This window comes from Macaca thibetana, chromosome 9, assembly GCF_024542745.1.
Source record: "Macaca thibetana thibetana isolate TM-01 chromosome 9, ASM2454274v1, whole genome shotgun sequence".
Classification (NCBI taxonomy): Eukaryota; Metazoa; Chordata; class Mammalia; order Primates; family Cercopithecidae; genus Macaca; species Macaca thibetana.
The window spans coordinates 83,265,109-83,291,681 of NC_065586.1; the positions used below are offsets into that span (position 1 = coordinate 83,265,109).

At 40.7% G+C, this 26,573-nt stretch overlaps 1 protein-coding gene and 1 non-coding gene across 11 annotated transcripts in view; both read right to left on the reverse strand.

Annotated features, from left to right (window-relative positions):
* The window catches only part of SGMS1 (sphingomyelin synthase 1), a 312,479-nt gene that overhangs the window by 260,799 nt on the left and 25,107 nt on the right, over positions 1-26,573 (reverse strand). For all 10 annotated transcript variants that reach the window (XM_050805573.1, XM_050805571.1, XM_050805579.1 and 7 more), the window contains exon 2: positions 15,839-15,933. The gene's annotated coding sequence lies outside the window, so the exon portion shown is untranslated. The remainder of the gene's footprint in view (positions 1-15,838; positions 15,934-26,573) is intronic.
* LOC126963466 (U7 small nuclear RNA) lies at positions 16,335-16,395 on the reverse strand. The gene has a single exon (XR_007729100.1). It is a non-coding gene; the product is annotated as a U7 small nuclear RNA (small nuclear RNA).

The following is a 26,573-nucleotide window of genomic DNA, read 5'->3' on the forward strand; positions in this document are numbered from 1 at the left end:
GAAATGCAAATCAAAACCACAATGAGATATCACCTCACACCTGTGAGAATGGCTATTATTTAAAAGACAAAAGATAACAAGTGCTAGTGAGGTCAGGGAGAAGTTGGAACCCTTGCACACTACTGGTGGGAATGTAAATTGCAACTGCTATAGAAAGCAAGATAGAGATTTCTCAAAAAGTTAAAAACTAACTGCCATATGACCCAGTGATCCCACTTGTGGGTATATATCCAAAAGAAGTGAAATCAGGATCTCGAGGAGATACCTGCATGTTCATGTTTATCACAACATTATTCACAACAGCCAGGATATGGAAACAACACAAATGTCTATCAACAGATGAACGGATAAAGAAAAATGTGGTACTGTAGGAAGATGTTAAATGTTCCCAACACAAAGAAATGACAAATGTTTCAAATGATGAATATGCTAATTACCCTGATCTGATCACAACACATTATATGTATTGAAATCTCACTACGTATCCCATAAGTACATATAATTATTCTATGTCAATTAAAAGCATAAACATTTTAAAAAGAAAATGTGGTATATATATATAACAGAGTATTACTCAGCCTTAAAAAAGAAGAAAATTCAACCATGTGAAACAACGTGGATAGATGTGAAAGACGTATGTTAAGTGAAATAAGTCAGTCACAGAAGGGCAAATATTACATGATTACCAGGGAACGGGGGTGGATATGGGCAGCTGTTGTTCTCTAGATATGAAGTTACATACGAAATGAAATGAGTAAGTTCCATACATAGTACAACATAGTGTACAACATAGTGTCTATAGTTAACGATAAGACATTGTGTACTTAAAAATTTAAGAAGGTATATCTGGGCCAGGCACAGTGGCTCACGCCTATAATCCCAATGCTTTAGAAGGCCATGGTGGGTGGATCACATGAGGCAAGGAGTTCGAGACCAGCCTAGGCAACCTAGCAAGACCCCATCTCTATAAAATAAAAAAATTAGCCAGGTGTGGTGGTGTACACCTGTAGTTACCTGGGAAGCTGAGGCAGGAGGACCTCTCGACCCCAGGAGTTTCAGACTGCAGTGAGCCATGATCATGCCACCGCATTCCAACCTGGGTGACAGTGAGATGCTGTCTCAAAAAATAAATAAATTTTAAAAAGAGGGGGTATCTCACATTAAGTGTTCTTACCTCCATCACCCTCCTCCCCCCACACACACAGGACACAGGAAACTTTTGGAGGTGATGGATATGTTTATTATCTCAACTGTGGTGGTGGTACTAAAAGTGTATACATATGTCCAAACTCATCAAATTGTATAAATTAATTATGTGAAGGTTTTTGTATACAAATTATACCTCACTAAGGCTAGGGAAAAAACCAAAAGCAAGAAAGCTATGGCCCAAGCATAAACAAAAACCTTTCCAATGCCTTCTGAAAGGCTTTTTAAGTTCCACAGAAAATCAAAAGAGAAAAAAAGCAAAGAAGTATAACTGTTCATGTTAACACATGTTTCTGATCGTCCCAGAGCTGTTTTACTCCCAGAACCCTAGCCCCATTGGCATCCTGCCTGAGCTATGTCCACTACAGCACCAACCTCAGCGGTATTTGCCTTGCCTCTTCCTTTCCCTCCGGCATCACTTCCCATGTTAGAGAGAGTGGGACCTGCAGACACTGTGCCAGCAAAAGACAAGCAGGAGATGGGAACCACACCAACCACCTAACACTTTCACTCGGCCCCAGCTTCTGATCCATGAGGTACCCATGAGAAGAGAGGTAATGAATGTGCTGAGGAAGCTCACCCTGCAGGTGAGACCCAACTTCTTTAAACACAATGGCCAGTTCATCCTCATTATAGATCCAACAGTAAATCTCTTAGATAATGTCATAACTGTGACCTCCACATAGGGATCATATACTGAGGTCTCTTGTGAAAAGCCAGCAACCTCTGAAGCCCCTCATCAGGCACACTCATCTCAGAGTCACCCTTGTCCCCACTTTCCTCCCAGCAGCCACCACAGCTGCCACTGGAGGAGCATGCCCCTTTTGGCAGAATAGCCAAATTCCATAAATGCCACCCTTTCTTCTCATCCCCCTCCAAAAGCAGGGGGAGTCCCATAATAGATAGAATATTTCATTCACGCTCTGTCTGAAGAACAATTTTTCCCATAGAAAAGCTGGGTACGTGAATTCTCAACTAGATGAGGGGCCTATTCATGACAATGTCAAATGACTAATGACAAGACTGTTGTCTGTCTCATAATAGCTCACAAATGTTTTGAATCAGAAAATCATCTATGTCATAAGTGCAACCCTTCACTGCCTGAAAGCACTTTTGATGTCACCCACTGCACCACAATGTATATACATAAGCTTCTGCCAACAGAAGTGTGTTAAAGAATCCAAATTATAATTGCCACATACAAAGTGCCAACACCACGGTGGCAAAAGAAAAGAATGTTAAACAATGGTTGTCCTATGGGCAAATAATCTAAATCTACTTGGAAACTGTAAGTATTTGGTTCTTCCTTGGCTCTTTTATCCTGTTATCTATAAATACTGCATAGAGCTGGTACTTAAAGCCCTGGGAGTGAACTAGTTCTAGGCAAGATCAGAAACTAGTAGCTTCTACAAAGAATAGTGATAGTTTTCTTTATCATAAAAAAAGGTTTAGTTTCTTTGGCTGGTCCTTAGAATTCAGAGGAGTCTTTTGGAAGACTCAGGCGGCTTCCGTTAAGCTAGGGGTAACTTGCTTGGGCTGGAGCTTTAAAAGTGCGCTTGTGGTAGAGGCAGCAACCATGATGATCAACGGGGATGACACAGCTCAGGAAAACCCAAGCTGGGTGATAATCAGTTAATTTGTCATCTTCTGCATGGCTCCCTCTTAGCAATAAAAACCCTTGTCTATGTCTTCTAAGTAATGGACAGAGCTCCTACAGTTCATTTCAATACCATATACATTAGGAACAAGAAGACAGATTTTGAGAGCATGCAGAAGACATAAAACAAGTACAGAGAAAGGGAGGAGTAGGTAATTAAACAAACAAAAAAAGGGTCCCTTTCCTAATGTGCAAGAATTCATAATTTATTTATATCTAGTCCTTTTAAGAAACCCAACAAACAACCAGGCATCTCTGCAGTGCTGTCCTTCCTCCTAATTTTAGTGCAACCTCAAAATAATACAAAAAATTACCCCTAGATTGTTTGCGGCTTTAATAACGAGAGAAAGGAACTTTCTATATTTAGGAAACCTCTGAATCTGATTTCCTCAAAGGTTCACAGAGTAATAACAGGCCGATGCTTTTAAGTGGAAAGCAATTTCTCTGTTTTGCACACAGCCCTGCACATCCAAGGGGAAGTATCTTGGGCACGCTTCCATAGCAATCAGCATGAAAGCAGAGAAGCTTTCCTTTCCTTTCCCAGTGGTGAAGTTACAGCTATTAAAGGGCTGCTACTGCACAGAGCTGTGAAGCTTGTGAAGGGGACTTCTGTTATCTAATCAGTGCCAAGGCCAGAAATGACCATCTTGGTTACTACACAATAACTAAGGCACTCATCTGAGGGGCTGTGCTCCAGTAAGCTAGAAGGAAGGATTGGTATTTGACAGAGGATATATCCAACATTCAGAAAAGGCAAGAAGCAACTGAGCTTATCACCTCAAGAAGCAGATCATGAAATAATCCAAGGTCAGTTAGCCTATAGTAAAAGAACCACTCTGCTCTCCTAAAACTGATTAATTTTTGCAGAGACCTGCTATCAGAAAGGCTAACAGTAGCTTTTTACCTATTCTCTGATGGTCTGAGCCTGAATGCTTCATTGAAGCATTTATAAGGGATCAAAATACAGCCCCGCTCCCTTTGCTGTATTTATGTTCAGTCTCTTTAGCCTGCAGGAATGCCCTTTGTGGGTGGTCAAGGACAAATGGCATTAAAACTTATTAATTCAGCTTTTCATGTAAGAAGACTTAATGTGTCAGCTGCATTTTAATCTAAGGATTATATGCTTACCCTTGGAAAATTCCTTTCAGGAACATCAATAAGGATTTTTTTTTCTATAATTCTTATTTTTTATCACAAGGCCCAATTATCATTTATAAATTTATTGGTATTTTAACACCTGAAATAAAAGCTCTTAGCTGAGAAAAAGAAGTAGCTGCTGCACAGTTAACAAGAAAGTCAAGATCTGTGCTGAGACCATCTAAATATATACCACGTTTTAAAAAATAAAAGAACACCAAGCTAATGCTCACCACTGCAGGTATGTGTCTGAGCAAATGCCAGCGCTACACATTCTGACCTGGATTTTTTTTTATGACTTCTATAGTGACTTCCAGTTAAAGACAGTGGATGAACACACATATTCAGCTCCTCTCCCTCCTAAAACCCCAATACCACAAAATCATTTCTTTTTAAATGCATAAATCTACAAGGACAAAGACAATAGGAGCAAAGATTAAAATGTTAAGCTTTTTAAAGCTGGAAATCTGATAGATGATAACAACTAACTTAGGCCCAAAGAAGCCAAATCTTCCAGTTTGTAAAGCCACATTCTTAATCATGAATGGACATTCAAAGATCATAAAGAAAATATCTAACATGAAGGACAGAAACAGAGGAAAAAAGCAACTTGAAGGAAAGAAAAAATACGCAAAAAAGCTTAAAAAATAATCATTAACCTCCTCAGAGAACTAAAGAAAATACTTTCATGAAATAGTAGGATTCTGTACAATAAAAGCAGAGAATTTAAAAACTGTCAAAAATTTTTTTAAAAAATTATAACAGGCCGGGCGCGGTGGCTCAAGCCTGTAATCCCAGCACTTTGGGAGGCCGAGACGGGCGGATCATAAGGTCAGGAGATCGAGACCATCCTGGCTAACATGGTGAAACCCCGTCTCTACTAAAAAAATACAAAAAAAAAAAAAACTAGCCGGGTGAGGTGGCGGGCGCCTGTAGTCCCGGCTACTCGGGAGGCTGAGACAGGAGAATGGCGTGAACCTGGGAGGCAGAGCTTGCAGTGAGCTGAGATCCGGCCACTACACTCCGCCTGGGCGACAGAGCCAGACTCCGTCTCAAAAAAAAAAAAAAAAAATTATAACAAACATGAAAAATTGAATAGAAGGATTACAAGGTAAACGTAGGAAATATCCTAAGAATACAGCTGAAAAGCAGATGTGAAAAGCGGAAGAAAAGGTAAGGCTGTCATAAGACAGTAAGTCAACATCTAATAGAATTACAGAAAGAAAGAACAGAGAAAACAGAGGGGGGAATTCGACAATGATACATTTCAAGAAAATTTCTAAAAATGAACAATTCAAGTTTCCAAGAAATGAAAATAGACCCCACCGAGGAATATTATGAAATTTCAGAACACTGAAAATAAAGAGAAGAACTAAAAACCCGAGAGAAAAAAAGGAAGAAAAATGAAGTCACCTACAAAGGACTGGGAGACAGTCTTAGCCTTCTCAAAATCAATACTAGATACTAAAAGATAATGAGCAATGTCTTCACCATTCTGAAGTTCAGTGATTAAAAACCTACAATTCTATCCCCAGCCACGCTATAAATTAAACATGAATGTGACAGTCTCAGATATATAACAACTCAAAAGTCTTACCTCCCATATGAAATTTTCTAGGACACTTCCAGAAAATGTGCTCCGTCCAAATACAGCAGTAAACCAAGAAAGAAGAGAATATGGGATGAGGGAAATTGGGAATCCAATACATAGGTAAGATACAAGAAATTCCCAGGAAAGTATTAAAGAGAGGATCCCAAGATGTGGTGCACAGCAGGCCTAGAGAGCAAGTGGTCTGGACTAGAGCAAAGCGTGAGACTCCAGGTAAGATTTCTCCAAGATGTAATTGATAAGATAGCTGATATGGCTTAAAATATTAAGAGGAAATTCATATAGAAGGCTGTTTGTGGTTAAAGTAGTGGGGAGTGCATAGAAAAACTTTAAAAGACACAATTACTAAATCCAAGGAAAACACAATTTGTGTGTGTAGAGAAAATTTAAAGTAATCGAACTATACTACATTACCCAGCACATCTGTGAATCCTGTTTACACACTGTAAACACCAGATAAGAAATGGGGGAGGAGGAAGAGAAACAAGCATAACAGGAACTTAAGTCTTTCGCAAGAGGCCTTGTGGAACTATGGAATCCTTTAAAACAACAAAGGTGTATGACTGCAATAAAAACAAAACCTACAATTTAAAAAGAGTCAACGTTTACAATCTATACCTAACATTTCTTTATTACACCACCTGACAACTTACAAATTACTTTCACAAGTGTCTAATGATTTAACATTTACCACAGCTCTGCAAGTTAGGGTCCCTGCCACCCGCCCCCCTACCCCCCAACCCTCACTTATAGAGACAAGGGAATCACCTCAGGGAAATTAAGTAACTTGATCGAAGTGACAGAACAACAAGGTGGCAGACACAGGACTAGAAAGAGCAGGGCATGCACAGGAGTGCGGGATTTATAATATGGTTGATATTAATGATGTGAGTGGGCAACTACAGAGAGATGAGCCAAATCGAGTTTTGGAGTTCAGTGGCTCTCACACTTGAACATGCCTAAGAATCACTTAGAGTTCCACCTAGACGAAGTATGTGAAGTAGTCAAGTTCATGAAAACAAAAAGCAGAATGGTTCCTACCAGGGGTTACAGGAGGGAGAAAGGGGAGTTGTTTAACGGGTTTTAATGGGTATGAAGTTTCAGATTTGCAAGGTGAAAAAGTTCTGGAGATCTGTTGCACAACAATATGAACGTGCTTAACGCTAGTGAATCATACACTTAAAAAAGTTAAGATGGCAAATTTTATGTTGTTCGTTTTTACTACAATATTTTTTTAAAAAAAAGAATCACCTGCAAGACTTGTTAAAACACTGATCACTACACCCTACCCCCAGAGTTTCCATTCAGTAGGTCTGGGTGGGACCTGAGAATTTCTTCTTCTAACAAGTTACCTGATATTGCCATCCCAGGAACCAAATTTGAAGAGCTGTTGCTCTAGTTCAAAAATATTCTCAGTACTGAATGCACAGCAACCTCCTCTGAGACCCCAGACCAAGTAAACAAGAACGTAAGGGGCAGGGAGTTATGGAACTGCACATTCAGTGCTTTGAAAATCCCTCAGGGTGATTCTAACGTGCAGCCAGTGGTAGAGACCCTGGACTGGACCCTGGTCACACCAGTCGGCAGTACAGTGTCTGTGATGCTAAGAGCAGACCTGTGCCACTCAGCCATATCCTGAGACCACAGGTTATACCTCAGTTTCCTCACCTATAGAATAATGATCACAGAGTTCTGGAGAATATGAAATAGGATAACCAACAAAAGAACTCAGAGTGGTGCCTATCACATAATGAATAATAATGTTGTTGCTTTTGTTGCTGACATTACAGGAAATAAGGTTGACCTTGTTTTCTCAGAGGTAACATGGGGTCAGGTTAAGGGCAATGAAGGAACTATTAATAGTCAATCCCTGACTATGCAGCAAGGCAAAAGACTCCCAAGGAGCTAAGAACAAAATAAGTGGGATTACATCTAAGAATCTATTATAATTCCCACAAATATTTGGCAAACCTAGGATCATTTCTCTAGAATAAGTAGCTAATCCCTTTATTCTCTGAATAGGTGTTGCTCTTCGGAATATAAACATCATTGTAAAGCCAGGTTTGGGAATCAATACTCAGACACCACATCCTCCATCTAAAGAAACAACAAAAACAATGCGATGTGTCCAGACAGAGGTAATGCAGGACTCACAGGTGAAGTTCTTAAAGATATGTACATGGTAAACAATTTCTTGTCAAAATAAATTGAAAAAAAGACAAAGCCATGATCCATTTATGAAATATCTGAGACTCCCACATCCCAGGCACAGTGGCCATCCGCAAGGAAACAGCAACCGCAGTGCAGAGCCTGTCCTGCAGTGAAGAAGAGGCTCTGGCCCTCCAGCAAGTTTTGTGAATGCTGAATGGCAACTACCACTTTTCTTCAAAAGCACAGCAGAGAGCACCAAAATTGTGTTTTCTGCTAAGTTTTTCCTTGCTTTCATAGCTGCATAGCTTGGGAGCGTATCAGAGATTACTCACAAATACTTTAAGCTTCCAGTGTCCTGAGTCCACAGTAAGTAATACTTACTTAACGAAGAAATCACTGTTGTCCTCAGAGAGCAACAAGACCCTCCCTAGATGTCTGGGCCATACCAACATCTGAGTCTCAAGAAAAAAAATCTCCTTCATTAAGTCATTTGAATAATTTCCCCACAAAACATTCTCAACAACTGTAGGAAAATATTCCTAATGAGGAAAATGGCATCTATTTGTAGACAGAACTTGCTGGCAGTTATAAAAGCAGCACTCTGCAGTGGTTCAAACCTCTCAGAGTGAGTAATTCTGTCCTCACACCATACTGACGGGTTCAAGTCACCTCCCGACCACAAAAAGCTTTGTCTCCTCTGAAACTCAGAATACTGGATCTGATTAAACCATCAGCAAACATTTCCCAAGCAAGTGCCCACCCTGGATATGGTTGATTTTCCCAAGCATGTGCCCGGCAGGATGGAACAATTTCTTCTTAGGATGTTCCCTTAAATGTTCCTGGGGACACCCTTCATGCGGGAAGCTAAGGCCAACGTTCAAGTGGAATACACAGAAACACTGGCTTTCTTGTACACACAGGCCTGCTTTCTAGTGCCTTTTTCCCTCTCTGCTTCCTTCATTTATTACTAACCTAAATGCCCCACAATCATAACACAGAGGCAAGTGCGGGGACAGGGAAGAAGTCAGGTCCAAACCAGTGTTGACTCTTACAGGACGTGTGAGTCTGAACTTCCTCGTCTGTCAAATGAAGAGGACACTTGTTCCCCTGCCAGCAGAACAGCTTTAAAGTGTAACAGTAATAACAAGGGATAGAGAGGCTAGCGTGCATGAGGCACTATTCTAAGTGCCCTGCAAATGCCCATTAATTTGATCCTTCTCAGAACTCTTTTAGGTAAATACCTTTATCCCCATTGCGCACCTGAGAAAATTGAGATACAAAGAGGTTAAGTAATTGGTCAAAAGCTCATGCAAGCTAATAACTGAATCTAGTCTAGCCCCAGAATCCATGTTTTTATCACTTCTTTATGCTGCCTCCCCAATACTTCCAAAGGTCAAACAAGAATACACCTGAAAATGCTTTTCAAACCATTAAAAGATACATTAATAATAATCATAATAATCAGTATACCTCCCAGCACCCCCAATCCTCTTGGTAACTGCCATGATTCACCTCCGCAGGGAACCATTCCCACCTATCATCAATTTATGCTTCATCTTCTGTAGAAGATGTGCTGACCTCAGGCCCTGGAGTGAAGCACATGATCTGGCTATCCAATCGGAACAGGCCAATATCCCTGGCCACAGCCACTGGTCCAGCACAAGGCGCATGACTCATCATGACCAGGAAGGTTGTTTGTAATTAAGCAAACCTGAAGCTGCTAGAAGTCTCCATTCAGAGCCCAAAAACATGTAGCCAAGATGAATCCTCATGACATCATTTTGATCCTTAGTCTAGCCCCTCCTGAAGGCAGATCCAATCCTTAGATTTGCAATTACTTAAGCCCATAGATTTTTTTCACTTGAGACAGTTTGAATTGGGTTTTCTGTCACTTGCAACCAAGGCACTCTGTTCTATCAAGCTATATTTACCTATACCTTCAATACTTTCTCCTCTCTAAAAATAAAATTTGAGGACTATTAAAGTAAATTTTAATTGGTTAGCCTTGACAAAGCAACATTCTGAGGCTGGACTTCCTGACAAGATAACTCCACATTATTTAGAACAGACTTCATTTTCCCCAATGCCACAGAACAAGGGATTTGGCCTATCACAACATTTGTTTCAGAAAATTTCATTTTTAATAAAAAGAACTAAGCCTACAGTTTCCAGCTTTGTAAGAAAACAACTGTGATATTTATTTTCTCAGCCTTCTCAATTCTTGTTTTTCCTCTAAACAACTATCCATATAGAATTACTAAAAAGAATAGGATTGAATTCTTTAAAACATTTTAAACACCAAAAGTAGAAGACATGAATGGCTATAAATCATTTCGTCCTCCTAAAGAAGATTGGCCGGGAGCAGTGGCTCACATCTGTATTCCCAGCTACTCGGCAGGCTGAAGCAGGAGAATCACTTGAACCCGGGAGGCAGAGGTTGTAGTGAGTGGAGATTGTGCCACTGCACTCCAGCCTGGGCGACAGTGGGAGACTCCATCTCAAAAAAAAAAAAAAAAAGAAGAAGAAGATCAACTACACCTTAACTTTATTAATTTTGACAACAAAACAAACCAGTTTAGAGTTTTCATCACATTCATTAAGCTATTCATTGTACCAGTTCACATTCCTTCCCTGTGGTTTATTCAGAAGCCTAAGATTTCAGAGGAAAGCACTGCGGGTCACCCAGATTACTGCCTCAAAAGGTGACAAACAGCATCCCATTTGATGTCTGATGGCTCCCAAATCCATGTGTAAGTATGACCAGGGCTTCCTGCATTTCACATCTTTGAATTACCGCACATAGCTAAATAACTGCGACTACAACATCCAAACAAATTCCTACTTCCTGAAAGACCTCTCAGGCTGGAAGAAGGCAATGATGCAGCCATCGTGGCTGAAGATGGCTCACTGATATTGTTTCACTTGCTTCCTTTACATTCGTCTGAGGATAGTCTAGGGGTGGTGAATGGGCAGTCACTCACAGCCCCACTGTTCACCCATAATATATATACAAGCACATATGAAAATGTTACACAGGTTTAAAAGATGTTAAAAACAAGTTTCAAATTCCTTATTGTAAAAAAATACTTCTGTATTTTATATGTTCATTACAACGCACCTATATCCTCCTATCAAGAAGAAACAAACTTTTATGACTTTGATAAGCAAATAGATAAGCACACAAACAGAGCTAGATTAATCTGTTATGCTGCACTCAAAACTTTATTATCCAAACTCTATTAACTTGGTTGGCTGTTGTTTCTATTGATATTTATTATTAAAGTAGCACAAGACTGGCTGTCTGCTTGGCTTGCTTTAGTAAGCACTTCAAAACTCATCAGCCCTTCTCCAGACATGGCTACCTTCAAACAGTCTGGGATTACCACATGTAAACAATTAGGACATTTAAAACTACAGTAATTGTGCAAACATCACATTTCATACTCCTCATTACTGAAGCAAAAAATCAAATTATGTAGAGTGTTTATCAAGTTTATAAAATTAATAAAGATAGCTGACATAATAGTTTCAAGTTGAGGATTTTTAGTTCATTTCCATATTATACTTTTTATTCTAAAAACTGCAATGCTGAGAATAAGCCCCATGTGGTTGGTGCACACGGAAATGCACTACCTGCATAACTAGAAGAGTTGACGGGGGATGCCCCCACACTACGATGTCATATTTTTGATTTATAGAAAGCACAATCATAGAATGGAATTTCAAATTCATAGAAGACTCTTTTACTATACTTGATCTTAGCCAAAAGGCCAAGAAGTGATAGAAGAGCCTCTCTTAAACTCCTCAAGACCAAGAACCATATCTGATTATCACTATTTTATGCCTGAAATACAATAGGCACTCTGTAAATATGCGTTGGGTGAATACATGAATGAGAACATTAACACTAAATTTAATGGGCTCAGATTATTACATGACTACAGAGGTTATGATTACTATGTCCTTGCTTTTATGAAGTAAAGCAGGAGCTGGCAAACTTTTTTAAAAAGGGCTAGATGGTAAATATTTTAGGCTTTGTAAGCCATATGGTCACTGTTGCAATTAATCAAACCTGGTCTCTTTTGCAACTATTCAACTCTGCAGTTTTAGCAAAATATGTAAACAAATGAGCATGATTTTTTGAATAAAACTTTATTTATAAAAACAGAATTTGCCCATAAAAACACCCAAATCCTCTGAGGAGCATTTTCTTATTATATAATGAAGACTCTACTCTCTAAAAGTTGGCAAGTGGTGGACTTGCTAAATCAAGCTGGACAGAGTTTGTTGGGTTGATATTTGGGCAGAGGATATATATTTGCTCTCCACCATGCCCATCACTCCTTATAAGCAACCCCATTCATTTCAGTCACATTACCAGCCTGGTCCATGTAAGCCTCTGAATTTACATCCCTGAACTCTACAGTACAACTGGCTTCCAGGGATGTGGCCCACAGCCATACCTGTGAATTGATAACTATACTACAGGCTCCTCAAGGGCAAGCCCAAAACATTCAACTCTTTGCCCCTCACCTAACACTTAATATCAACACCTAATGAACTTTAAATATTCATCGATTGCCTGTTGTTTGATATGTTCTGCACAGTCTCCTTGGAGGGGCTGTAGGGAGAGTAATAATAGCAGAGAAGAGGACGTAGAAAACATGTGCCGGTAGGGAACGATGTGAGAAGGGACATGGTGAGTCACAGGAAGAGCAGCAGGAATCAGCACAGGACTGATGAAACCACACCCAATTCTCCCAAGTGTGTCTCAATCTTCTCGCTGCGGTCTGGATTCCTCCCTCATATCACAGCAGAAGCTGGGCACAAGCTGGTACTACCTCCACTATAACCACGATGAGGAGAAAACCTTGTTTAATTCCCATTTCCTCTGGAGGGTGCCCTGGATGGGTAAACCCAAACAATTACCCACATCTAGTAAAATAAATAAATAGTTATGTTCTCTCACAATGGAATGCTCTATAGCAATGAAAATGAGTAATATAACTAAACTATATGCAATAATATGCAGGAATCTAATATGCTGTTGAATGAGAGAAGCCAGACACAAAAGAGTACAATCTGCGTTATATATTACACATACACACACACAAAGAAAAGACATATGCAAAACTAATTTATGCTCCTAGAAGTCAAGAGAGTAGTCATCCACGGAGCAAGGGTACAGTTGACTCTTGAACAACACTGGTTTGAACTGTAAGGGGCCACTTAAAGGCAGATTTTTTTCAATAAACACATTGGAAAATTTTTTGGAGATTTGCAACAATTTGAAAAAACTCATAGATAAACCACATAGCCTAGAAATAGAAAAAAAAAAAAAATAAGGAAATGTGAGGCATGCTGTGAATGCATAAAATATACGTCATTGGTCGGGCACAGTGGCTCACACCTGTAATTCTAGCACTTTGGGAGGCCAAGGCGGGTGGATCACCAGGTCAGGGGTTCGAGACCAGCCTGGCCAATATGGTGAAACCCCATCTCTACTAAAAATACAAAAATTAGCCCAGCGTGGTGGCACGCGCCTGTAATCCCAGCTACTCGGGAGGAAGAATCGCTTGAACCCGGGAGGTAGAGGTTGCAGTGAGCCGAGATCATGCCACTGCACTCCAGCCTGGGCAATAGAGCAAGACTCTGTCTCAAAAGATGTGTGTGTGTGTGTGTGTGTGTGTGTGTGTGTGTGTGTGTGTGTGTGTCGTTATGTAGTAAGTCAGTAAGGCTTCCAGTCAACAGTAGGCTATTAGTAGTTACATTTTCAGGGAGACAAAATTATACTTGGATTTTCAACTGCACCCCTCATCCCCAAACTATTTAAGAGTCAACTGAAGTGTCTAAAAGGAAGCATGAGATTGTGTTAGTCATGCTCTATTTCTTAATCTGGGTGCTGGTTACATGGATGTGTTCAATCTGTGGAGTTATATTGAGCTATACACTTATAATATGTCTATTTTCTGTATGTATCTTCTACTTCAGTAGAAAGTTTTTTTAAATCACCATATCTCAGTGGTCTAGGACTAGACAGGGCCCCATATGTCTTCCCTTCATTCATCCTTCAAAGTCCCCTTTGCCTCACGTGGAGTCCCACTCACTCCTCCTTGTCTTTTCAAAGTATAACCATACAGAGGCCAAAGAATAAAAAAGCAAACTCAATCATTCTGAGCTACCCATGATTCCAGACACAACTCTTTCTGAATCCCAGTATCATTTGAAGAACCTTTACTGCTATCACTGACCTTTTGTTCTAAATCAGAAATGAGAGTATAAGAAGCCACTGCTGCCCTCAATGGCTCACTTAAATAGACTTCCTTTAAAATATACTCTAAATAGGCAACCTTATATACACAAATGTCTGTAAAGCAATGCTTAGATACACAGGGACCACCTGAGGAAGATACTATAAATAAATAGTAACTGAGATTGGAAAGGAGAACAGTCGACAGCCATCTTGCAAAAACCACAGATAACTGATGGTGTAATTGGCTATAACGCGTAACGATCTATAACTGTAATCATAGCTGAACATATCTTTGAGATTTTAAGTAAAGTTTCAATGTAGGTAGTCAAATTATGAGGCTGGGAATCATTTTTAATCTCTGTAATGCTGATTTTAATATATTAACCTATATAACCTCAACTTCACAGTACCACTCATATTCTTTCCACATTCTCCTACAAGTTTAAGTTTAAAACATCAACTAAGACCTTTGATCACATTAGAGCACGAGACTGGTCTACTATTTTTTTTTTTTTTTTTTTTTTTTTTTTTTTTTTTTTGAGACAGGGTCCCACTCTGTCACCCAGACTGGACTGCAGAGGCACAATCTCGGCTCACCATAACCTCCACCTCCCAGGCTCAAGTGATTCTCCTGCCTCAGCCTCCCAAGTAGCTGGGATTACTGGCACATGCCACTACCGCTCAGCTAATTTTTGTATTTTTAGTAGAGACAGGGTTTCACTATGTTGGCCAGGCTGGTCTTGAACTCCTGACTTCAAATGATACACCCACCTCGGCCTCCCAAAGTGCTGGGATTACAGGCATGAGTCACCAGGCCCAGCCCTGGTCTACTTGTGAATCCTGATCAGGGAGAAGGTGAGGCTGGTGATCAGAGCCACTGACCTAAACTTGAAACATCAGCCATAGCAGGGACGGGTAGATTATTACATAATCACACACAGAGGGAGAGAGACAGAGAGTGGGACTCACTGTCACCCAGCCTGGAGTACAGTGGCATAATCATAGCTAACTACACCCTCCAACTCCTGGGCTCAAGTGATCCTCCCACCTCAACCTCCCAAGTAGCTAGGACTATAGGTATGTGCCACCATGACTGGCTAAATTTTTAATTTTTTGTAGACAGGTTCTTGCTATTAAAAATGGTTTTGGATTTTGTTTTTTGAGACAGGGTCTTATCTGTCACCCAGGCTGGAGTGCGGTGGCTCCATCACAGCTCACTGCAGCCTCGACTTTGTGGGCTCAAGCGATCCTCCCACCTCAGCCTGCTGAATAGCTGGGACCACAGGTGTGCCCCACCACGCCCAGCTAATTTTTTTTGTATCTTTCCTAGAGACGGGTCTCACCTTGTTGCCTAGGCTGATTTTGAACTCCTGGGCCCAAGCCATCCATTCCCCTCAACCTCCCAAAGTGCCCGGATTACAGGCGTGAGCCACCACACCTGTCCTAAAAATGTTTTTAATCTGACTTTATTTGTATCAACAATGAAGGGAGCATAACCCAGTTACACACTTCAGTACAAAACTATAAATTTAATTAAATAGTTCTGTGTCACATAGTTGTAAGATGTCTTTCAGGGGAGAATATCCTTATTTGTAAGAGCTGCATCCCAAGAATTTAGGAAAAAATGTCACGATGTCTGCAACTTCCACGTGTTTCAGCTTAAAAATGTACAAACCTATACACACACCAAAAAATGTGACAAAATGCTAATAACTGTTAAAGCTAAGGTGTAGACACGCAGGAACTCATTGTACGTTCTCTTAACTCTCTTCAGTATGGTTGAAAATGTTTTATGATAAAAAGCTGCATAGAAATATTTACTTACCTTTCAAGTGATGGCTGTCTTCTTTCTCCTGATCAAAAATGAATGACTAAATATACCCACAAGCCCATTCAGGGATCGTACACGCTGTCTTCATGCTGCAGGAATAAGCAAAGCAACAGACATGTTATCACCAAGAACTTTTACTGTTAATACTATTTCGGTTGAGAACATGTTCTTAATATATGATAACCCTCTAAATTAAAATACTGCCACAATTTTTTAATAGGGGAAAAAGGAAAAAAAAGAAAAAATAATTCCATCACATACTGAATGTGGGGAACAACTATCAGCCCCACCCACTCTAGGAAATTTTGGAATAAAGGAATTCCTCTGTAAGTTTCTTTTTTTTTTCCCTCCAACTTTATCAAAGTATGATTGACAAAAATTACATATATTTAAGTGTACAAGGTGATGGTTTTATATATGTATACATTGTGAAATGATTGCCACAAACTACTTAACGTATCTATCACCTCATACAATTCCCTTTTCTTTGAGGAGGTTTCTGGTAAAAACCAGAAAACTTGCTAGATAAATTCTAAAAGAGCCGTACAGTGTAGTTACCATTTGTGTGTGTGTGTGGTGAGAACACATAAGGTCTACTGTCATAGCAAATTCAAATATACATTATTATTCCCGATAGTCACCATGCATTAGGTCTTCATCTTATAGCTGAAGGTTTGCCTCAGTTCCTGTCGAATCACAGCAATTTCAGGGCAGTGATGTGGCCCAAACATCCACTCTAACAAAAACTGGAGCTTCAATGACTTGAGCTTTACTTTGACCTTGGATTTCTAAGACCACACTTAGAAGGCATCCATGTACCTGCCTAGAACCACACAGGAATTGCTGAACCTCTTCAAATCCTTTCCAGCAAAGATATTCAGATCCAATCTACAGTACACTCAACTACAATACACACAAGTTTGTGGCAAAGTGGTATCGTGGCCTGAAAGTCATACTCCTATTGCCACCACAATACCTTCCGTTTTGGCATTACCCATCACATTTGATCCTCCCCACAGCCCTGTGAGGTAAGCAGGGTTTATGGATCCCATTTTCCAGAGAAGGCAGCTAAGTGTCAGAGATGATATCTAACAAAGATATCCAACTAGAAAGCACCAGAGATGAAACTACTATTTGTCTTCTGACCCCAAGCCCCGGGCTTGTCTCACGGTACAGGTCACCTCCACCCTCCTGCCCCTGAACATGATGCTTCCTTAAAACCAACTCCACAGCCAAATGGCCAAACAACACATCATGCCAGGGAGGCAGCCGGGCGCTGCAGTATGCTCCCTGAAAGCATATATTCATAATCTTTCTTAATAGTACCATTAATACTATAATCATTATTACCAATTACTATAATTACTATTAGTAATTATACTTCTCTTGTAGACACAATAACCCTTAATGTATTTTTGTCATATATATATATATATATATATATATATATGCACTTTATTTTTTTTCCTTCTTCCTCAAAAGAGCACACTGTTCACAAACGGAAGGAAAACAAGCATCGCACTGCATCCCTGGCGATTTGTATCCTCATCATAATGAAAGGCAGCTATCATTGTTGAGGATTTTCCTTTCATTTTTATAAAATGCAAAATACGCTAGAATATAATGCCGCAGACACAGCTCCGCAAATAAAGATGGAAGCAGCATCAAAATTACAGTTTGGGAGAATGTGACATCTCTGCATGATGGCCTTTCTTGGCGCTTCATCTGCTAATCACCAGAATTCTCTACACACAGAGGGTTAGCAGTATCAATGACTAACACACGAAGTACTGGTATACAAAAGCCTAAAGAAAGCCAGTCCGGAAGCCCGTGCACCTGGCTCTCAGGCCTATCTTCTCCACTTTTTAGCTTCATTAAAAATGGAGAGAACCTCCTCCGGCTGCTTCCTCACCTGAGGGCTTCTCCACTTTTTAGCTTCATCAAAAATGGAAAGAACCTCTTCCGGCTGCAACCCCTGTTCACAAGGATGTTGGGATCCACAAAGGGGAGATGGTGCGACTCACTGCCTCACAATCCAGAGCCCTTGGACCCCCAGGAATACTAAGAAGTTATGCCAAGAGCTAAACAAAGCTTAAGAAAAATAAACATGACATAGTTTCCAGAAACATCAATGTTACTCAAAGATTTTGGTGAGGGAAGGTTAAGCAAATGAATCAATAATTTAAAAGTTGTTAACATTAAAACAAGTATAAATTATGGATTAGAATGTAATCGTTGTGTGGATTTTTAAACTAAGGCTCCTGTCCTTGCTTGCCCAGGTCATTTCTGGCAATGCACTTAGACGTGGGGGTGAGTAGCAAGGGGTGGACCCTCTCTCCTTTTTCATTAAAGATGGTCTTGGGAAAAAGAGTGGGGCAGGAACAGACTTTAATATCACAATGGCCCTTCACCTGGAGAATTATCTTCAAAATCAAGAGTCTCAGATTGTTGCCAGATCTAGGTACAAGTAGAATGAAGTCCAGGCACATATAATCCCATCTCCCACCATAGATCTCAGGACAAGCATTACTGAAGTTCCTTTCCTCATGGCCCTTCCCGTCCACTCCCCTGCCTCAGGCACATTCCTGTCAGGCAAACTTAGGCCACTCAAATGCTCAGCTACATCACTGACATTTCTTTAAACCCATACTAATTGGTAATACGTTCAGTATCTATAAAACTTTTCATTTAAATGGATGTGTGCACTATTACTAAAGAAAAATGAGCTCACCAATTTAGTTTGCCTCTAAAAAAATGTTTACTGTGAAATATACTATAGCTAAAAGTGCGTTAACTGTGGTAGCCAGCCTCCAACATGGCCGTAGTGATACCCGCCTCCCAGTATTCATGCGCTTGTATAGTCCCGCCCCTCACGGAACAGGGCTGGCATGTGGGAACCACTACAATATTGCTGAAATGCCGGCGAGAGACTGCAAAAGTCCAAAGACTCCACCTTCCATCTCTGTTTTGGGAGGGAAGCTGGCTGTTCTGATATGAGGACACGCTCAAGAAGCTCTGCGGAGGTACACGTGGGAAAGAACTGAGGCCTCCTGCCAACAACCAGCAAGGAACTGAGGCCTCCTGGCAACAGCCATGTGAGTGAGCCATCTTGGAAGATCCTTCAGCCTCAGTCAAGCCTTCAGATAGATGGCAGCAGCTTCAGTTGACATCTTGACTGCAACCTCATGAGAGACTGCGAGTCAGAACCACCCAGCTTAGCTGCTCCCAAATTCCTGGCCTACTCATGGAAACTATGTGGGATGACAAATGTGTATTATTGTTTTAAGGTGCTAAGTCTTGAGGTTTGTTATGCAGTGATAACTAACCTAACAACATATATAGGTATAAAGAATAATAAAATAAATCGCACATACCTAATACCAGTCGGTATTTAGATTTTTTTTTTTCTTTTTTTGGAAGCCGTGTGTGTGTGTGTCTTTCCTGATTACATGTCTCCCAATCATCCTTCACCACCACATCCACCACCAAGATTTACCACTGGCCTGAATTTTAAGTCAATCATTTCTTGGCTCCTCTTTATGGTTTTGCCACATATGTGCTATCAATATGTTGTGATTTGCTGATTCTAAGCCTAATATGAGTGAAGCGATACTGTATGTGCTCTTCTAGACTTGCCTCTTCTCTTAAGATTTTGAGATTCATCCCTGTGACTCATGTGGCTTTAGTTCATTTATTTTGTTACCACGATACAGTTCTCATTGTGTGAACATACCCACAATTTACTGCTCTGTCCTACTGTTGGGGACCCCTCTGGGAATTTTTCAATTTTCTGCTACTTTGAATAATGCTGCCATTTACATTCTACTGCTTGTCCTCTGGTACACACAGACAAGAATTTCTCCAGGGTTATATACCTAGGCAAGGAGAGCTGGGCTACGGATTGCACGTGTTCAACTCCTCTAATGCCAAATTGTTTTCCAAAGTGGTTGTGTACAATTGACTCTTTAGCCTCCTTTCCAGTTTCTCTCCAAATAAGAGGCATGCTTGTTTTGCTAATTACCAGGAAAGCTTTCAACCAACAAAAGGGAAAGCTTTTCCTATTTGCAGCATCACTACTGCAAATAAATAGTACTCCAAAGCAATGACCTAGACAGCTGGAACATATTAGTCACAGGACATCAGTATAGACTTCAGAATAATGATGCAAACCCAGCCAACACCCTATACTGCCTGCGGGTGTAAGTCAAATTTGATTTCTAGACATACAGTAAATTCAGAGACTGTTTTCTTCCTGGTAGATTCACATACTATGGGCCCACCTGACTGGTATCATCTTGAAGGAGAAAAAGAGTAATTCACATGCAACCCAGCCAAATTCAAGATCAAAACAGGAGAATCAAATAATTTCTGTGAAATAATGGAATATATATGTGTGTTTTTTTAAACAGGCAGCTGGTTAGGGTTTTAAATATTTTTACCTATAAAACTGTTATTTACTACACCTGATTTTATTTACTGTAATTCTATAAAAAATTCTCAATTATTTTCTCTATGAAAAAACTGTGCTTTATCGGTTTAGTTAATCCAATTTCTTAGATGAAAATAGTAATTTTTGCAATTTAATCTGCATTTCTAGGAAAAATGTGACAGCAAATGTTTTTTATCGGCATCAAATACAAATAATGAGAAATTCTCTCAATTTGAGTAGGAAGGAAAGAAGAAGTGTTATAAATTTAAAAGAGACTCATATGTCATGGGAAGAAACAATGTCAGTAGATGATCAAAATAAGTTCATTTCAACTCAACTTCCTGACAGTTCTCATCTCTTTAAAATCATTTATCCCTACAAGGTAGAAATTGTTATTTATTCCCATCTTGTAGATGGAAGAAACTGAGGTACAGGAAGGAATTCAGTTATGCACAGTCACACAGCTGGTAAGTGGTAGAATAAGGATTTAAACCCAAGCAGTTTACTCCAGAGCCCATATTCTTAATCACTACTCTGGACAGCTTCTTCAGCCCCCCAAGACAAGTCAGAAGGCCCTGCAATGGTGATGATAGTAGCTACCAGTTAATAAGCATCTACAATGTCCTAAGCACTCTATAGCATTGTTTTTTTTTTCTGGGTTTTTTTTTTTTCTGTTTTTTTTTTTCCTTTTTGAGATGGAGTCCCGCTCTATTGCCCAGGCTGGAGTGCAGTGGCACGATCTCGGCTCACTGCCACCTCCACCTCCCGGGTTCAAGCAATTCTCCTGTCTCAGCCTCGTGAGTTGCTGGGACTACAGGTGCATGCCACCATGCCCGGCTAATTTTTTTGCATTTTGAGTAGAGACAGGGTTTCACCATATTAGTCAGGCTGTTCTCAAACACCTGACCTTAGGTAATCCAGCAGCCTCAGCCTCCCAATGTGCTGGGATCACAGGCATGAGCCACTGTGCCCAGACTACTGTGTTATTTCTAATTCTGTCCACATCTCTACCAGGTATGTATTATTCCCATTTTACAGCTTAAGAATCACAGGCTCTGAGAGTTTCAGTAACTTGGCCAAAATCACATAGGCAGTAAAATAAAATGGTGGAGGCACCACTTGAACCTCATGACTTCAAAGTTCATGCAGTTTCCACAGTGGGCCTTTTGGACAAAATAAAACCACCTAATTTCAGGGCTTGTGGTAGGCAAGTGTAACCTTAAGGTCCTGGAAACAGTCCCCGTGAAGGAAACAGATGCATATTGGGGGAAGGTGCGCCAGTGCTCCTAGTGATGGTGGGCAGCAGCTTCCATGCCCCCATCACAATGAGACTGAGGCAGAGTGGGTGCTGATAAGAGGAGAGGACTCAGTCAGAAGATGAGTAGGTTACACTGGGCAGGGCAATTGGCCTCTCAGGCACAACGTTTTCCTCTGTAAAATGGGGATATCTTTTATTTCAAAGGGTTGCTGTGAGGATTAGAGAGACTAACACCTGGCACACAGCAGGCACCAGATATATGCTTGGCAATGGCAAGATTAAGAGAAAACAAGCCCCAGAAATCTAGCAGGATATAGCAGGGAGGTAATTTTAAACATATTCTCGCTTCCATATATAAAGCCCCACATAATTCAAGATGGATGATTTAATAATTTTTAAAAGATCTTACTTGTATCACAATTTTTTTTTTCTTTTTTTGAGACAGTTTCACTCTTGTTGCCCACGCTGAAGTGCAACGGCGCAATCTCGGCTCACCGCAACCTGCGCCTCCGTTTCAAGTGATTCTCCTGCCTCAGCCTCCCAAATAGCTGGGATTACAGGCATTCACCACCACACCCAGCTAGTTTTTTGTATTTTTAGTAGAGACAGGCTTTCGCCATGTTGGCCAAGCTGGTCTTGAACCCCTGACCTCAGGTGGTCTGCCCACCTCAGCCTCCCAAAGTGCCGGGGTTACAAGCGTGAGCCACTGCACCCAGCCCAATTTCTTTTTTACTAATATTATAGTTTCCACATTCTGGCCTACTATAAGCACAATAATAACCTTCCTAACTAGATCAACCCTTTATGATATCATTTTTTACATAAACATTGGAGCTGGAATGGACTCAAAGTAAAACATTTGGCACACTTAACCTTTATGTTACTGACTAGAAAAGTAGCCAGGGAGGGAGAGAAACCACCTCAGGTCAGTATGAGGTGTTTGAAGAACACAGAAGCAGCTATTGCTAACATTTACTCAGAATACATCATGAGCCAGATCTCCTGCTCAGCATGTTTCCTGCATTCTTCCTTTAAACCCCTCACTCAACAACCCTGAGAGAACATATCATAATACAGACCCCTATTCAACAGAAAAGGAAATTGACTCATAGAAGTTCACTGACTTGCTTAAAGTCAGTGACTGCTAGTCCCACAGGACTAGCAAATGGGTATAACTGGCTCGTTGCACATGGTAGGCACTCAGTATGTTTTGAACACGGGGTCTTTATTTTCTCCACCACAAAAATAAAAACCACTACTAATTTCACAAAGATTTTAAGGATAAAATGAGATTATGTACATAAAGTCCCTGGCTCAGTGCTTTGACCTTGGAATATCCTGTGGTAGATGAGCAACCATGTTGATATAAAAAGGTATAATAACCACCTAGAAGAGGGTTGTGATAATGACAATGAGCATAACACGTATCGTAATGGGTACAAGATGTATGAAAGTCAAACACATGAAAAGATGTTCAATATCATTAATCATTAGGGAAATATAAATCAAAACCATCATGAAATACCACTACACACCTATTAGAATGGCTGAACTGCATAAACTGACAATATCAAATGCCAGCAAAAATACAAGTCAACTAGGATTTACATATTCTGCTGCTGGGAATGCAATGGGTGAATACGTATGCAAACCATGGCACATCCATACAACAGAATACTAGTCAGTAATAAAAAAGAACAAACCTTTGATACACACAACGTGGATGGATCTCAAATGCATTATGCTAAGTGAAAGCTAGTCTCAAAAAGTCTGTATAATCCACTTATATAATAGTTTTACAAAGAACAAATTACAAAGGCAGAGAACAGATCAGTATTGCCAGGAGTTCAGCAGGAAAGAGGATTTAAACCACAAAAAGGCAGCACCAGAGAATTTGAAGGGTGATGAAATTGTTCCATATGCTATTTGTAGTGGTGGTTGCATGAATTAATGTCTGTGTTAAAATTTGCAGAACTGGCCAGGCGTGGTGGCTCACACCCGTAATCCCAGCACTTTGGGAGGCCGAGGCAGGTGGATCACCTGAGGTTGGGAGTTCGGGACCAGCCTGACCAACCTGGAGAAACCCTGTGTCTATTAAAAATACAAAATTAGCCAGGCTTGGTGGTAAATGCCTGTATTCCCACCTACTCAGGAGGCTGAGGCAGGAGAATCACTTGAACTCAGGAGGCAGAGGTTGCAGTGAGCCGAGATAGCGCCATTGCACTCCAGCCTGGGCAACAAGAGCAGAACTAACTCCGTCTCAAAAAAAAAAAAAAAAAAAAATTCACAGAACTTGCTACAGACTGAATGCTTGTGCCCTGCCTCCACCACCCCGCCCCACAAAATTCATATGTTGAAACCCTAGTCCCCAGTGTGATGGTATTCAGAGGACTCCTTTGGGAAGGTCATAAGCGGACAGCCCTCATGGTGGAATTAGTGCCCTTATCAGAAGAGACAGGACAGAAGACAGACGACTTCTCTCTCTGAATGTGAGGATACAGTAAGAAGGCATCCATCTGTGGAGCCCGAGGAGGGCCTTCACCAGAACCCAGTCACGCTAGCTGGCACCCTGATCTCGGACTTCAAGTTTGCAGAACTCTGAGAAATAAATGTCTGTTGTTTAAGCTACCCAGGCTATCGTACTCTTGTTACAGCAGCCCAAACTAACTAGCACAGAACTATACACTTCCAAAAAGTGAATTTTACTGAATTTTAAATTTTTAAAATTTAAAAATTACTAAAAAGTAGCATTTAAAAATCATAGAAAGAACTGATAGGTCTTGGTGAATGGCTGGATATCTGACAGTTGTGGAGAAGGGGTGAAACATGAGGGTCACATAACTCTGAAGTTCCTTGCCAAGGGAACAATCATGGGACAGGAGACCATCAGGAGTCAGGGTATCAGAAATAAAAAGAGGCTCTAAGAAGTACTGAGGGTCAAGGACCTTGGTTTCTAGCCTGATTTCACCAAATGAGTGACTCCATGAAATTATGCAAGCCACATCACCTCCCAGAGCCTTAGTTTACCTACCTCTAAAATGAACAATGAAGCGTGTGATCTTGAAGGTCTTTTCTAAGACATTCTAAGGTCAATTTATTTAAAGCTATTGAGTCTAGGAAGACAACAAAACAAATAAGGAGAAATACCCAGACATGAAAAAAAAAATAGTGTATATCTGCACAAATATCACCAAAGAATAAAATAAAGTGAAACCATCAACATGTCTGAATGGTAAAGTGAGGTCATGAAAGTAGCCAATAGCAGAGAAAAGATAGGAGACCCAGAATACCATTCCACTGTACAATGGAAGCCAAGAGAAGAGAGGTTTCACAGGGACTGGGGACAAGAGAGCTGGAATAACTCAAGAATCAAATGTTGAAACAGACAAAAAGAATAAGGACTGATAAAACAACAAAACTACACAGATTTTCATGTGATCAACAGAGTGACTGCCAAAAAACAGTAACAAAAAAAACAGTAACAAAAAACAGAAACAAAAAAGCTCCCATCCAAAACTTGCACGTTGTCTGCATATCTTGGTTGTGTCCTAACTGCCTCTGCCCTTGCATTTTCAGTCTCACTCTGCCTTCTTCATCTTTGCTGCTTAAGAATATAGAATTTAATAAAACATGTAGGAACAGTTTCCCTGCAATAGCCCAGTTCAGAGGCTGTAATTTTCAAAATTTAGAAATTCCTGGAAATTAAGAATATGACTGTTAAGTGCCGGGGAGACTTTTTTTTTTTTTTACTTGTCCTACTTAAGTTTATTCAAAGACTCCAAAATTCTAGAAGAAACCATTCCACTAACAGAATGGAATGTATACTTAAGAAGTACTTAATGTTGCCGGGTGCGGTGGCTCAAGCCTGTAATTCCAGCACTTTGGGAGGCCGAGACGGGAGGATCATGAGGTCAGGAGATCGAGACCATCCTAGCTAACATGGTGAAACTCCGTCTCTACTAAAAAAAAAAAAAAATACAAAAACTAGCCGGGCGAGGTGGCGGCCGCCTGTAGTCCCAGTTGCTTGGGAGGCTGAGGAAGGAGAATGGCATAAACCCGGGAGGCAGAGCTTGCAGTGAGCTGAGATCCGGCCACTGCACTCCAGCCTGTGTGACAGAGTGAGACTCCGTCTCAAAAAAAGGAAAAAAAAAAAAAGAAGTACTTAATGTTAACTTAAGAAGCACTAAGAACGCCTGTAATCCCAGCACTGTGGGAGGCCGAGGTGGGCAGATTACAAGGTCAAGAGTTCAAGACCAGCCTGGCCAACATAGTGGAAACCCCATCTCTACTAAAAATACAAAAATTAGCTGGGCATGGTGGCACACGACTGTAATCTCAGCTACTCAAGAGGCTGAGGCAAGAGAATTGCTTGAACCTGGGAGTCAGAGGTTGCAGTGAGCCAAGATTGCACCACTGCACCCCACCCTGGGTAACAGGCAAGACTCTGTCTCAGAAAAAATAAAAATAAAATAAAGAAAGAAAGAAGTACTAAGATTTTTTTTTTTTTTTTTTGAGACGGAGTCTCGCTCTCTCTCCCAGGCTGGAGTGCAGTGGTGCGATCTCCACTTACTGCAAGCTCCGCCTCCCAGGTTCACGCCATTCTCCTGCCTCAGCCTCCCGTGTGGCTGGGACTACAGGCGCCCGCCACCTCGCCCGGCTAATTTTTGTATTTTTAGTAGAGACGGGGTTTCACCGTGTTAGTCAGGATGGTCTCGATCTCTGACCTCGTGATCCGCCCATCTCGGCCTCCCAAAGTGCTGGGATTACAGGTGTCAGCCACCGCGCCCGGCCAGTACTAAGATTTTATTATTGTTACTTTGTCTGTCAGGCAAGGAAATAGCTTGAAGTCAATAATTTTCCCAAACTGACCAACTAAAATGTGACAAATCCTTCATCTCTATCCAGAGTGAGCCTCAGGACACTATTTCACGTGCTTCAAGCTATTTCAGCCAAGTGACCCCAAGGAGACATATAACTCTGAGCACTTAACTAGAACCAAAGGATGGGGGAAATTAACAGTTACAAAGAATGCCTGCATGCAA